Genomic DNA, 14,882 nt, shown 5'->3' on the forward strand with positions numbered 1-14,882 from the left:
CCAACTGTAATTTTCCTCATCCCTACTATGTGCAGACACCAGCAGAGATGCTGACAGCTGCTATCCCCATGCTCCAAACCCAGGACATCCAGGGGCCACAAGAGATGAGGCGCAACAGAGTGCAGCGATCCAGCGCTGGGGGCCTGGGTTTGTGTGAGTCCTGGATCTGCTATTGATTTGCTGTGTGGCCTTGAGCTGGTGACTTTGTTTTTCTGAGCTGCAGAAAAATGCTGTGAAATGGGGATAAACATAGGTATCTGTCTCATGGGGCCCCCGGGGACTGACTGGCTCAGTAAATAGCTCTCTCTTTACAATAAAGGCAGATCTGACCTTTGGTCACCCTCTCCCCTGGGCGATCAGTCACCTCCTCACTGGTCTCCCCACCTCGGCTCTCGTCCTTTCCCTGGGCAGCCAGAGGAATCCAAGTCAGATCCTGCCCCTCAAGTTTCAAGATGGAAGGGGGATGAAAAGGCGGAGCCCCCGCCCCCCCCCCCCAGGCCCACTGCTCCTCCCCTGCTGACTCTCCCACCTCAGGCTGAGCTGGCCTCTGGCCTCTTTGCAACAGGTGAGCACACTCCTGCCCCAGGGCCTTTGCATGTGCTCTTCCCTCTGCCAAGACCCAGGACCGCTTGTCCTCAGTCACCCCTGTCTTCCCTCAGGTCTTTGCCCAGAGGCCAGCTTTTCAGCAAGGCCATCCTGAGCACCTTGACCTCACACGGCACCCCTGCCCCACCCCAGAACCTTCTCTGCCTTCTTTTTCTATATTGTGTTTGTTGCCATCTGACCTCTTAGAAGCCCACTCCCCAAGGGCAGTCCCAGGCTAGGGATCAAATCGGAGCTGCAGCTGCTAACCCACACCATAGCCAGAGCCACAGCAACATGGGATCTGAGCCACTGTCTGCGACCTACACCACAGCTCACGGCAACGGCAGATCAATCCTTAACCCACTGAGCGAGGCCAGGGATTGAACCTGCGTCCTCATGGATACTAGTCGGGTTTGTAATCTGCTGAGCCACAATGGGAACTCGGACTGCAACTGTTTTGTGCACAGTTTGGTTCCCAGCACCTATGATGGTGCCTGGGGCAGGGAAGGTGCTCAGTGAACAGCAGGTGAAGGACGACTGGATAAACTGTCAGCGCTACAAGCTAGAACCCTCCCCAGTTTCCCCGCCTTCCCTGGTACAGTCACATGGAGACGCACCTGCCACACACCCCGCTCTGCACGTCTAGCCCAGGACACACTCCCACAGCTGCACATCTCAGGCTCACACCCCAGGCATCCCAATCCCCAGGTCCGCCCCCCCCATCCCAGGAGGCCGACCTGGTGGAGGCAGCACATCCATATGCCACAAACACGACCGCCTTCAGCTTGACATCTGCACCCATGCCATGGTGCTCCCTGGTTGGCCGGGTCCCAGACACTATACCCTAGGTCCCCAGGGCAGCTGTGTGCACCCCACTAATGCAGGCCCTGAGGGAGCCACACCTTGGATACCACCTGTGTGGTACGCCCTTGGATTCAGCTGTGCCCTCAGGGGCGCCTGGCTCCAGATACACCCAACCCCCCAACCCAGCTAACAGGGTGCTATAAGCTGAGCATGGGCCCCAAAGCCAGGTACCGTGTACGCATCTCACCAACTCCTCAAACAACGCCACCACCATAACGGTGATGTCTGTGGGGTGCCTGGCCCCCACTTGGCACCATTCTGGGAGTCTGACTGGTGCTAACCATCGTCCTCCCATTGGCCCTCTGACAAGGGACCGCCCTCACCCCCACTTCACAGATGGGGAAGCTGAGGCACCCAGAGACCAAGTCACTTGCTCAAGGCCACATACACAGCTGGGAAGTAGCCCCTCCCTGGTCAGCCTCCCCAGAGCAGAGGAGGAAGGGGCTCCAGGGATCAAGCTTGTCACAACGATGACAATTCATGACAAACAGCAAGAGTTCACTTGGAGGTCTCCTGGGGGTCACGCCGAACTGTGACCTGCCTTCCGTGACCCTCACTGGCCACGGTACACGACAGCAAAGGGACGCTCTACGGAGCGCTTGCCATGTTCCCAGAGCCATGCGTGGTGCTGCCCTGGCCTGGAGCTGCCAGAGCCTCCCCACGGCCCCAGGGCCCGCTTTCCAGATGGACCAGCAGAGCCTCAGGCCGAGAGCCCTGGCTGATGTCACACAGACTGTATGAGGGACGGAACCCAAGGGAAGATGCAGGGGCAGGTGGAGGCATGAAGGCCTGAGCACTCCCCAGCTTTGCCCTCCTCCCCATCCCAGGTTCTGAGAGATCTCGGGCACCGTGCCTGAGAGGATCCAGGCAGATGGCAGATCGGAAATTCAGGGGCCCAGGGGAGGCGGGGCGAGGACAAGAGGGAGGCAGGGAACATTCCTGCCAGGCATACTCATTTTTCTGGGGGAAGTTCAGAGGGTGAGAGAAAAGATAGGAAACTGACTGCCATTGCAGCAAGAGGGATGGAGGTTAGACCTAAAGAACTTCTCAACTGTGAGCGACTAGGGCGGAAGTGGAGCCTGGAGCCAGGAGGGTGGAGAGACATCAAAGCCGGGGAGAGCTGAGCACTTCTCTCGCCGATGCCTGTCATGTGGGCGAGGCCGGGAGCTGTCAAGGTTAGGGGGGTGTGGGCAGCATAGGCTTCAGGGTTGGATGAAACAACTTCACGCGTGCGCTCCTCTGAGCCAGTCCGTGTCCTGAACGCTTCTAAAATAAAAGCAACCCCAAAGCCCAAGAACTGACAGTCTCCTCACTTATTTTTTGGCCTATGCTGGCCGCATACAGAAGTTCCCCAAGGCCGGGGATCGAACCCGCACCACAGCAGTGACAATGCCAGGTCCTTAACGGCTAGGCCACTAGGGAACTCCGTCAGTTCCCTAACTTTTGAGATTGAGCAACCCTGGGACAAGGGCCACCCAGGCCCCTCAGGGCTGCTGCTGAGGAATCAGAGCTGGGGGCTCAGCTCACACACTCAGCCTGGGACTTGCCCAGGCCCACCAGTCCCCAGGCAGCAGAAGCGGGCTTCCTGGGGCAGGGGTGGGCCGCGGCAGGAGCCACTGGCCCTGGGGACTGTCCTCTCTGGACGTCCCTCAACTCTCCAAACTGAGGCCCTTAACCCTTACACACGGAGCAGCTCCCCCGCGCTGGCCTCCTGAGGCTCCGCCCAGGCCCAAGGCACGGTCCCTCCCAGCGCCTTTGCCCCGGCTGTTCCTCTGCCTGGAGCGTCCTCCTTGGGTCTGCGTGGCTCTCCCCGTCTCCATTCTGGCCTCTGTTTCAATGTCACCTCCCGGGAAATTTTGCTATCCACCACCGCCTCCGAGCTCGCCCCTTACACCTCATCTCCTTTCCTTTGTGGCCGTCGCCTGGCCTGCCCGACGTGCCCTGACGGATAGCGATCGGTTCTGCTTACCCGCGGTCCCCTCACTGGAAGGTGAGCTCCCTAGGTAGGGGGTTTGACCGGCGCGCTCCCGCTGCATCCCGGGTGCCTAGGACCCGCCCCGCTACCACGGCGCCTCAGCAGGGCTCGCGGAATGAAGGAGGGGGCGAGCGCCCCCTGCCGCCGGGTTCCCTGCCGGCTCCGGACGCGCAGGGGCCAAGGAGACCTGCCCGTCTTCGGGGAGTCCGTGGTCCCGACGAGGGACTACGAAGGCTGGGACCGGGTGAGCACGGGGTGGAGGCCCTGGAACGTCTCGGAGGGGCACCGCCCCTGGCCCGGAGGAGGTGGCGACGAAGCCGAGAGCTCAAGGACCAGCGCGAAGCATGCGGGTGAAGAAAAGCGCGTTAGGCTTGGAAGCCTGAGAGGCGAAGGGGAGTGGGGATCTGCAGCGTCCAGCTCCGTTACAAAGACGTCCTGCCGCCGCAGCGCGCTGAGAGGCGAGGATGCTGGCCGCTGGGGGTCGGGGGCTGTGACAGGGGAGCCCTCTGAGTGCGGACTCTTGGGAGAGACTGGAGGCTGGGGAGGAGCTGAACTCTGGGGCCTGGGCCACAGGGACAGAGGGGAGGAAAAGAATGAAAAGATACAGCCGCTGTGCAAAAGTGGCAGCACTTGGAGATACAGGAGAGGCAGAGGGAGGAGCCAGGCTCTTCTTAAAGATCTAGGGGTCAAATTCTTCAAGCCCGAAAAGGGGAGAGGGAGGGATGGAGGCTGGGGGGAGAAGGAGGGAGCAGCTGCTGGACGCAGGACCCCTCAATCCCAGTCTTTGCTGGTAGGTGGCACCCTGGCTCATGCCAGCACCTCGGATACTGTGGGGAGCAGTGGTGGAGGGACCTGCAGCCTGGCTGTCAGTCGCTGGCTGGCTGTGCCACCTTGGGGCAGCCCCTCCCCGCTCTGGGCTCCCGCTGTCCCTTCTAAGCCGGGACACTGGTGACAGTCAGCGTGCACAGGGCTGTGGCAAGGGGGCCTGGAAGAGGGTCTGGCCAGCAGGTGACCAGCAAGTATGAGCTGGGCCCCTAGGCCCCGCTGCTAAGTGGAGAAAGAAGCCAACCCTGTCCGCGCGGGTCCTGGCTGCCAGGTTTCCGCTGGGAACACGCACCCTGCTGTCCCGCATCTAAGAGAGGGACTTGATAACAGGTACCGCATGACAAAGGGCTGGGAGGACAGCAGCTGTGTGCCAGCTGGTGTGGCACCTGCAGTATTTGAGTGGGCCGCCTCCCTGGCCGCTGCCCCAGCCCTGGTAGAGGTGCTCCGTGCTGTCCAGGATGGTGGCCACTGAGTGCTGCCATGTGGTGAGTGTGACGGAGGAACTGAACGGAGGGTTTCCCTTAATCTAAAAGTTGAAGGCCACACGTGACTGTGGTGTTTGAACCACAGGTACGGCCATCCCAGTGCCTCCCAGCTCAGCCTTGGTCCTCCTTGGAACCAGTTCTGCCTGAGTCCCCAAAACTTGGACTCCTTCAGCTCAGACGCCCTGCCCAGCCACCCCTGCAGGGCTCTTTTGGATTCTGGAAGGATTTTGGAGGAGATCAAATCCGGAGAGGTAATGTGAGGGTGAGGCACCCAAGAGCCAGGCTGGCTTTGCCTGTCACACGAGGCCTGCTCCGGGCCAGGCCTGGGCTGGGGGTGCCGTGGGCCCACAGGGGAGGACCCACCGCAGCCCCACTTCACAGAAGGGCCTGCTGAGGTGCGGTGAGGTCCTGAGCCCTCGCTGTACCCGCGAACACCCGCTCCCAGGCAGGAGCCAAGATGGAAAGAAGATGAACCTCCAGGCCTCTGTGTGACTCTGGGAGGTGGGGGCGGCCTAGCAGTGCTGCTGGATTCAATCTGCCCAGGAGAGCTAGGACCTCGCCTGGTGGTTTTCAAACATCGGTCATTGCCAAGGCTCCGCAGGGGTGCATGGGGGCGCAGGACAAAGGGCTGTGGTGCCAACCAGCTTGACTGTGGCCTCCCTCACCCCTGCTCCCCTTGCTTCTCCCTGGAAGGGCAATGCTGCATCTATTTTCCATCTCAGGGTGTGCAGAATTTGCACCCCCCCACTTTTTGTAGGGCTGCACCTGAGGCATATAGAAGTTCCTGGACTAGGGGTTGAATTGGAGCAGCAGCTGCCAGCCTACACCACAGCTCACAGCAACGCCGGATCCTTAACCCACTGAGCGAGGCCAGGGATCGAACCCACGTCCACATGGATAGTGGTTGGGTTCTTACCCTGCTGAGCAACAACGGGAACTCTGAACTATTGTGTGTGTGTCTTTTTTAGGGCCACACGTGTGTCACATGGAGGTTACCAGGCTAGGGGTCAAATCCGAGCTACAGCTGTCAGCCTATGCCACAGCCGCAGCGATGCGGCAACAGCTTGCGGCAACACCGGATCGCCAACCCGCTGAGGGAGGCCAGGGATCGAACCCGCGTCCTCATGGATACTAGTCGGGTTCACTACCTGTGAGCCATGATGGGAACTCCCAACTGTCTTTTTAAAAGAGGCTTCTGCTAAAAATAACCGAAAGTTGAAAACTCGCTGCACAGGAGCAGAGCTCCTCAGCCAGCAGGGTGCGTCCGGATCAGCTGGGGCTTTGCGGGGGTGCAGATTCCGATTTGGGGGTGGATCCAGCGCAGGGCTGAGATCTGGCATGTCCCCTGGAGCAAGGGGCTGAGGGTCCCTAACTGTGCATCCCACATGCCATTTTTGGGTGAATCATGAACCGCCCCCCCACAGGGGGGCAGGCCTGGGTCAGATGCTTGCACAGGCCACAGTTCCCAGCCTGGGGCCTTGGAAGGGGGACACTGCCTCCCAGGGCCTCAGTTGGCTCATCTGTAAAATGTGGAAAATAGCTCGTCGACCTAGAATGTCAGTGGTCCAGGATCTGTGATAGGCTGAGCACGGGGCCCCAGGAGAGTTCTGTGACTGTGACTACCTCCTCCTCTTGGATGTCGTCATGCCATTGCTCTAGGAAGCATGGGCAAGTGGGAAGGGCATGGCCAGGGAGCCCTGGGCTTATGCTCGGACTTGCCACTTTCTCCCCGGGGCCCTCCCCGCCCCATCCGGGCTCTGTCAGTGAAGGTAACCACACGACACGTAGCTGCTGCGCTTCGGCGACAGTGTCGGCCTTAATAAATCATTAACAACAGCATTTATTCTCAGAGTCACGAAAACAAATCTTTTCTGTGACTCTATCCCCCAGCCCCCATATGTGCATCCAGCATCTCTGGATGGATCAAAAACACCCATTTAGGAGTTCCTGTTGTGGCTCAGTGGGTTAAGAACCTGACTAGTATCCATGAGGGGGCGGGTTTGATCTCGGGCTTTGCTCTGTGGGTTAAGGATCTGGCAATGCCGTGAGCTGTGGTGTAGGTCACAGATGTGGCTTGGATCCAGTGTGGCTGTGGCTGTGGCTGTGATATAAGCCGGCAGCTGCAGCTCCGATTCGACCTCTAGCCTGGGAACTTCCAGATGCTGCAGGTGTTGCCCAAAAACAAACAAAAACCCAAACCAAAAAAATCACCCATTTACCACTGGGTGGGGGCCCGCAGAATCACCTGAGGGGTCTGTGGCGCCCGTCCCCAACCCCAGCCGGACACCCCACCTTGGTGAGGAAACTCCACCATGAGGATGGGCCTGGGTGTGTCCCCTCTCCTCTGGGGTTCGAAGGGTCTAGAGCGGATGGAGAAGCCAGGAACCTATGAGTTGCAGGACCTCCAGTGTCTCTTTTAAAGTTTAACCTCTGAGTCTATTATTATGAACAATGGAATTACTGATATCATTAACGATCCTAATCTCCACTTGGAGGGTCTGATGGGCCAACACACTGCCCTCTCCGGGTCTCGCTTTCCCCTCTGGAAAGTAGTAGTCTGGGCTGGGGGAGGCAGTGTGCAGAGTGGCCCGTGCCTGGGTTTGCAGTCTCAGCCCTGCCACTTCTAGCCTGGACACCTCATCTCTCCCGGCCTTGGTTCCCCCTTTTATCAAACTAGGGATGCCTCCCTTGAAGGACTCCCACCAGGAGAAAACAAAACAAAGCCACATGGCCCGGGGTAAGCTCTCAGTGCATGCCAGCTCTTTTTTTTTAATTTGGCCTTACTTTTTGTGCAGAAGTACGGGGGCCAGGGATGGAACCTGCACCACAGCAGCGACCATGCTGGATTGTTAACCTTTTGAGCCACCAGGGAGCTCCTGGACATCAGTGCCCATGCTTATCTCTAGCCCTGCATTTCAGGGCTCCAGGCAAAAGGATGGCAAACCTCTGTGTTTATGGCCTGGGGTCGCCCCGCTGGGAAAGTTAGGGCCGCGACTGCTTTCTGATCTTTGTTGAGGTGTTTGAACAAGAGCTCCGGGGCCTAAGCTCCACACCTTGGACAGGAGCGAGGGCTGAGGGGTTCATGGGGACACAACTGAGCAGGAAGGGAGTGGCCTGAGTCGCTGCCCCAGCCCCACCTGGCTCCCTCTCTCCTCGTTTGGGTCTTACACAGGCTTCTCAAGTCCCTCACCAGCACCCAGCGTCCTCACTCTCCGCAGGCCTACACCTGGGGTGGACCCCTGCCGGCAGGGCCCCCACCAGCCCATCTCCCTGGCCTGGGATGCAGCCCCTCCCCTCCACCTGCCATGACAACAGTGGCAAGTAGGTTTCCAGGCAACAAGGGGGCATCCTGCCACTCTTTTTTTTTTTTTTTGTCTTTTTAGGGCCGCACCCACGGCATATGGAGGTTCCCAGGCTAGGGTTCAAATCAGAGCTACAGCTGCCAGCCTACACCACAGCCACAGCAACATGGGATCCAAGCCGTTGTCTGTGATCTATACCACAGCTCACAGCAATGCCAGATCCTTAACCCACTGAGCCGAGGCAGGGATCGAACCTGCAACCTCATGGTTCCTAGTTGGATTCATTTCCACTGTGCCACGGCAGGAACTCCAGTGTCACTCTTTCTACTGTCTTGCCACCCCCCTGTCTGGCAAAGCCACCCCACTCTCAGGGACTGGGGAGAGAAGGGAAAGGAAGTTTCTCCCCAGCAGGGGTGAAGTGTCCCTAAACTCAGGGATGAGGAGGCTGTCTACTTCCTGCCAGAGAGGAAACATTCTCCCTACAGGGTCATGGTGGAGGAACCAATGCTGGGGCTGAGCCCTGTCACGGCACAAAGGGGACCCTTGCTATCTGCACCCTGACCTGGAGGTGAGACCAAATGGAGTCCATCCCTCCCCCGCTGGCACAGAGCCCCACCCCTGAGAGATCTGCACTGGGACCAGATGAACTTCCAGAAGTGTGCTTGCTCCAACACACAAGGAAACCTGTCCCTGACTGCGGACTGCAATCTGACGGGGGTGGGGGGGAACGTGGGACAGGTGACAGCCAGCCAAGGATGGGCTGCAACATGGTGGGTCCATGCGACACTGGCTCTAGACACTGCAAGGGACTGTGGCTGAGAAGAACTCATATGTGCTTGGCAGCCAGGTGGTCTTAAGCGTCTTCCCACCCTTGGCGTAGCAGGGAGGCAGCCCCTGGTTCCAGGGAGGCTTGGAGCTGGGGCAAAATTTCCCCAGAGAATAATGGAGCAAGAGGCACTGGCCAAGAGCGCCCTTGTTAAAAGGGCTCAGATTCTGGAAGAAAATTAAGGGAAGGAGTGTGGAGAGAGTGCGGGGGGCGGGTAGAGGGAAGGAGTGTGGAGAGTGAAAAGATGAGAAAATAGCAGAGGTGGAAAACTCAGCTGACTATAGCCTCGAGCAGGCAAGACAGACGAAGATGAAATCGACGAAGCAGGTGAGAACAGCGCAGGGAGTGGTGGCTCTCTGGGCACCTGAGCACAGCCCACTGCTACCCCCGAGAGGTGGGGGATTTTTCCAAAGAAGCTGATAATCTGGATTTTGTGGATATATAATTGAATATAACATTCTGTTAGCTTCAGGTGTACAATGCAAGGTTTCGATATTTGCAAACTAATTACAACAAGCCTAGTTACAAATCACCGCGTGTAGTTACACATTTTTTTTTTCTTGTGACAAGAATGGATTTTTATGTGAAATCGCTCATTTTGAAAAAGAATTGGTGACACATTAAACACTTTGAAAGCACTGGGGGGAAATTGACCCTCGAGGTCCACAGGACAGCAGGGTAAGTCCTCAGCTGTGGGGAGAAAAGGAGGCGGGGCGGGAAGAGAAAGAAAGACCGACCAGAGAAGCTGGCAGAGGTGAGGGAGCAGAGGAGGAAAGCCTGTGCAGCTGAGTAGGGACGGAAAGAGAGGCAGTGACAGGGCGATGAGGCCACGGGTGGCCAGAGGAGCCAAGACCAGAAGGCCAGGGGCTGGGGCTGGGGTGGGGGGAGGGCTCAGCCCGGGGAGCGGGGAGAGAGTTGGGAGATGGAGGTCCAGGCGGCACCTTAGGAGTGGTGGAGGAAGGGATGAAGGCTGGGAGGGATGAGGAAGAGGGGAGCAGCCATCCTAGCAAGAGACAGGTGAGCCCAGCGGGCGGGGAGGAGAGGAGCCCAGGCACCGGAAGAGGCTGCGAACCCAGTGCTTCCCCTCCCCTCCCCCTCCCAGCACCTCCACCTGGAGCCCTGCCTCTTTCCATGTGGCCTCGGTGCTCACCGGGCCCTGGCTCCATTTTCTGGAGGAGACGTGTCACTGGCCCTCTGATACCTGGTGCCTTAATTCTGGGGGAGCCTTCTGACTCGGGGATCCCTCTCCCAACAGCTCCTGGGTGGCATGGAGGGCGGCTGCTGGGGTCCCTGCAGCACACATGTGGGGCCTCCTTCTCTGGGCTCCGGGTTGGATCGTGGGCAGGGCTGTATGGGCAGCGCCTGGGGCTGCATCTCCACAGCTCCGAGGCCACCTCCGTGTGTCTCTCTGTAGGTGTGAGGTCACTAGGCGACCATGTGTGAGGGCCTCTCTGGCCGGGGGTCTCGCCACCAGGTGCTGCCTTTGTCTCTCCCTCCGTGGCTCCCGCTGAGGGGCCCGCACGTCCAGGTCTTGCAGCCTCTGGAGTTTGTCACTGGGTCTGACTCCATGTCTGAGTCTCTGGCTGCCACTGATGCCCCTGAGTGTGTCCTGGTGTGTGTCTGCGCCTGTGCACAGACCCCCATCCCTCTCCGGAGCCGAAGGCCCTCGGCTCCTTCGAGCGGCACCCTGGGTCGTCGGCGGCGCGGCCCTTGCCGTGTGAGCACGCTGTGCGGGCCCCTCCTTCTCCAGCTCGCCTTTCTTTCGGAAATGAGACGAGGGACTCTGCGCCCTCTGGCTCCATGGCGATATGCCCTAAATGGTGTGTGTGTCGGCTGGGGTGTGGGTCCCCTTCTCGCACTCTGGCCGCGCCTCTGCCTCCCCCGAAGGTCTCTCTCTCTCTCGCCTCTGGGCTGCTTCACTCTCTAGCCCTCTTTTCTGAGTGTGCGTCTGAACGCTCAAGGGCCAGGGTTAGAGGAAACCCAGGGCAGAGCGGGGGAAGGGGGGAAGGAGGAAAGGAGGCTTTGAGGCGCAGGTTGGAAAGAGCAAGGAGAGACCGAGAGGGAGGGGCTGGTCCTGGCCCTGGTTCGGGGGGCTAGTTTTTAGCGGGGAGAGGATGCTGCGCGCTGCCTGGACCCGGAGGGAAGCGACTCTGGCTACTCCCAGCTGCCGCCGGAGCCCCAGTTCCTGTCTGGCGGCTGCGCGGCCGGGACTTGGGATGTGAGGCGCATAGCAATGGGGCGCTGCGGAGGCGCCACTGCAGCTCCCAGCTGGGGAGGGGGTGGGGAGGGGGCCGAGGGGCAGCCCTGAGGCGCCCTCCCCCACGCCTGCCTCCCAGCTGGGCTCTCCCCCGGGGATTCCCCCACCCTGGGAATGTCTCTTCCAGAAAGTGCGGCCTGAGGCTGCAGGGCGCAGGCGGGGAGCCCGCGAGGAGCAGCAGCCGCGGGGGCGGGGGAGAGGGTGAAGATGGGAGTGGTAGCGCGAGGAGGGTAGGGGCGGGTGGGCGAGGGGGCATCAAGGGCCTCAGGACCCAGAGTCCCAGGGAGAGACTGGCCGGGGCCCCTGGCTCAGGAGAAGGAGGAGCCCATGGCTGTGGGGGCCTGGAAATGTGGGTGGAACCCTGAGCAGAGCCTGGGCCTCGGGCTCCCCAGGAACGCTGGGGAGTTGGAAGAGGCAGAGGGTTAGAGAAGGAGAGCTTCCGGAAAGGAGGCCCCCTACGGCTGGGGGTCTGGGATTAGGAGACCCTAGGAAGTGAGGAGACTGAGATGGGGGGGGTCTGAGTGAAGAAAGGTCACAGAAGGGGGTCCTGCGCAGAGAAGGACGGAAAAGAAAGAGGCGGGCAGTGCCAGGGAGAAGCCCCACCTCCGTGCCCAGCCGAGGGTCCCAAGCCGAGAGGGGAGGAGATGAGGGGTCCTGAGAGGAACCGGGTAGGGACTGGGCGCTAGAGGAGAGAAGAGCTGAAGTTGGGGTCTCCCGGAGAGGGGATCAGGGAGGGCATGTTGGGGGGCGGGGAGTCAGAGATGGAGGGCAAGAGAGGCTCCTGAGGGGAAGGTGAGCTGCAGCTAGAAGGTCCTAGAAGAGCAGGTGTGACGGTGGGAAGGCTTGGGAGGGCGGCAAACGGGGGAGGGGAGGTCCCCGAGAGGAGAGGGTGAAGGCCAGTGGGAAGCGGGTAGTGGTCCCAGAGAGACACGTGCCCCAGGATAGATGGTCCCCGCAGCAGAATGGGGCCAAAAAAGGGGTCTTGGGAAGAGGGAGGGGCAGGGGTTCGGTCGCCCATCAGGAGAGGCTGGGGGGGGGGCAGAAGGAGAGGGGCTGAAGGTTGGGGAGGGGGTTGTTTCGTTTCCCAGTCACCCCCTCCATTTTCCCATTCTCACTTCCCAAACTCCCTGGTTCTCCCCAGTTGCCACGGCAACCGCTCCTGCCAGGCGCGGTCACCAAGGAAACCCCGTGCCCGCCTCTCCCCCCCTCCCCATCACTGGCGTGCCCCCCCCACCCCAAGCAGCCGCGGTGTGGAGGGTGGGAGGGGCAATGGGGGGGAAGGACTCGGACTCCCGCCCCAGAATGGGGGGGTCCAGACCTACAATCCGGCTAGCCACCACCCCCACCCCCCGCCGCAAGCTGACAACCTCTACCCCACAGCTGGATACGCAGCGACAGCCGACAGCCGGACGGATGTACATCCCCCCCCACCCACCCCCCGCCACCATTCCCAGGCAGCAGCGACCCCCCAACACATAACTGGCCTGGGCCTGAGCACCCCCACCACACCGCCTCCCCCACCCGCTTCTGCTCTCCATCAGGCCCCGCCCACTGTCCTCTGTCGCCGCCCCCCCATCCCGGAGGAGGCCTAAGACCACTGACCCCCAATTAGAGAATGCCCCCCACTCCCCCACCCCATGGTTCCTCCTCCCGCCCCCTCCTGGGCCCTTCCGCGGCTACTCACGGCGAGGAAAGGGGCTCCTTCCGGGGGGCAGCATGCCCGGCCCGCGGGGGGAGGACCCCCCCAATGAGGCCAGGGATTTGGGGTGCGAGGCCCGCAGCGGGGAGACGCGGGGGGCGGGGCTGCGGCCGGGCCTGGGTCTCTAGCGGTCTCCCCCCTCCCCGGCTCCTGGATGGGGAGGGGGCTTCCGCAGCGGCAGCGACGGGGTTCGGGGGCCGCTCTGCCTCCTCGCTCGCCCGCCCGCCTGGAGCCCGGCCCGGCACCCTCGTCCGCCGGCCCGCCTTCCTTCTTGCCTTCCTTTCTTTCCTTCTTTCTTTCCTTGCTTCCTTCCTTCCAGCCTTCCTTCCTTCCTCCCTCCTCGGGCCGCCGGCGCCGCTCTCCCCCCACCCCACCCCCCCAGGCCCCGGCCCCGGCCCCGGCCCCCGCCTCGGACGGTGCGGCAGCGACCGAGAGCAGCCGAGAGCGGCAGAGACGGGAGCGGAATACTGATGATGGAGGGGAAGCGGGAGGGAGGGGAGGGAGGGCGCCGGGAGGGGGGAGGCTGCCCGGGAAGGAACGGAGGGGGGAGAGGAGAGAAGGAGTGGAGGAAGGGGGGGAAGGGGAGGGAGGAGAAGGGTGAGGATGGGGGAGGAACGAGGGGTGGGGGAGGGGAGCGGTGGGAGAGAGAGGGGGAAGGAGGAGTAGAGGGAAGGAAAGAGGGGGAGGCAGGAGAGGGAGGGACCGAGGGCAGAGCGGGGAAGGCTGGAAGAGGGGAGCGGGAGGTGAGCGCGTCCTGGACAGGACGGGCGGCCTGGAGAAGAGGCACTCCGTGAATATTTGCGGGCTGAAAGCGGGCGGCGAGGGGGAGGCGCGGCCGGAGCGCTGGATGGAGGGGAAGCCGGAGAGCAGGAGGGGGTAGGCAGAGGGCTGGAAAGAGGGGCTGAAGGACAGCGATGGTTAGGGGGCCGGAGGAGGCCCAGGACGGGGGTGGGGTGAGTGGGGGGAGAGAGGAGGGAGCGGGCCGGGGGAGCGGTGGAGAAGTTTTTGGGGTGAGGTGGGGAGAGGGAGGGAGGCGCTGGCCGGACTGGGAGAAACAAAGCTGGACCGAGAGGACCGAAGGGAGGGGGACCGAGGGAGGGGGATGGGGGAGAGGGGAGCCAGAGCTGTGGAGGCGCAGGTATGGCGGCTGGAGCCTGAGAAGAACACCAAGGGCAAGCCTTGAATTCCCCCCCCGCCCCCCCCAACGTGTGTGCACTTATCACCCCCCCCCCCCCCCCCCCCGCCCCTTCAGCTCTGAACCAAGAGAGAAGGACTCTCACACCCATTTTCCAGATAAGGACCTTGGGTTCTCAGGGGAGCAAGGGCAGGATCCAGTCCAGAGTCCAGGGTCTGGACAGGGGTTCTGGAAGGAGCCAGAGAAGAGGTCGGGCCCTGGCAAGGAGCCCCTGATCCAGACCTATCATTGGGGGCACCTGGGGCGGGCAGAGGATGAGGCCCCACAGCCGCCCCCCCAGTTCTCTCACTTCCAGGTGTTGGTAGCAGGTGCTGGGGATACATTTAGAGTGTGAAGCCGGGTGCGGGGAGGTGGGGAGAGGATGCTGCGGCCTCAGAAAGGTCACCTTGTCCTACCCCTGCCCCATCAACTCCCCCTGTCCTGACCCTCAAAAGCTCTGGCAGCTAGGATGGGGGGCATGGGGAATTAGTGGACAAAGAAACCTAGAAGGGGCTGAAAGGAGGCTGAATTTCCTTCCAGGCAGGAATCTCACTTCTTTGTCCATCTCCCCCCCCACCCCACCCCCCAAGTCTGGCTACTGACTTTCCCCATGGAGGGGAGAGGAAAGATAAAGCTTCCTTCCCTCAGTGCCAAGGTCCCAAAGAGACTGCCTCCCTCTGCCCTTCTTCTAAGAGCCCCTCCCATGTGTGTCGCCTTCAACCCCAGGGGCAGAAATGGGGCAAAGTGGGGGACAGTCTGGGATAGAGGGGGCTGGGAGGTGAGGAGGGACAGTGGGTCACATGTGGGTGCACACGAAGCAGCTGTGGGTGGAGGGTGGTTCAGGCCGAGAGGGGAGAGCCGCAGAGAGGGGAAACTGAGCAAGGGACAGA

At 61.3% G+C, this 14,882-nt stretch overlaps 1 protein-coding gene across 3 annotated transcripts in view; it reads right to left on the bottom strand.

Annotated features, from left to right (window-relative positions):
* Positions 1-14,882, bottom strand: part of LRRC4B (leucine rich repeat containing 4B) — a 63,090-nt gene that overhangs the window by 29,081 nt on the left and 19,127 nt on the right. Inside the window, exon 1 of one of the 3 annotated variants that reach the window (XM_021094798.1) lies at positions 12,804-13,197. The exons of 1 other annotated variant lie outside the window; for it this stretch is intronic. The gene's annotated coding sequence lies outside the window, so the exon portion shown is untranslated. Of the gene's footprint in view, positions 1-3,418; positions 3,522-12,803; positions 13,198-14,882 lie in introns of those variants that run through there. One more of the 3 variants, XM_021094802.1, reaches the window with a different exon arrangement.

The sequence above is a fragment of the Sus scrofa genome, chromosome 6 (assembly GCF_000003025.6).
Source record: "Sus scrofa isolate TJ Tabasco breed Duroc chromosome 6, Sscrofa11.1, whole genome shotgun sequence".
Lineage (NCBI taxonomy): Eukaryota > Metazoa > Chordata > Mammalia > Artiodactyla > Suidae > Sus > Sus scrofa.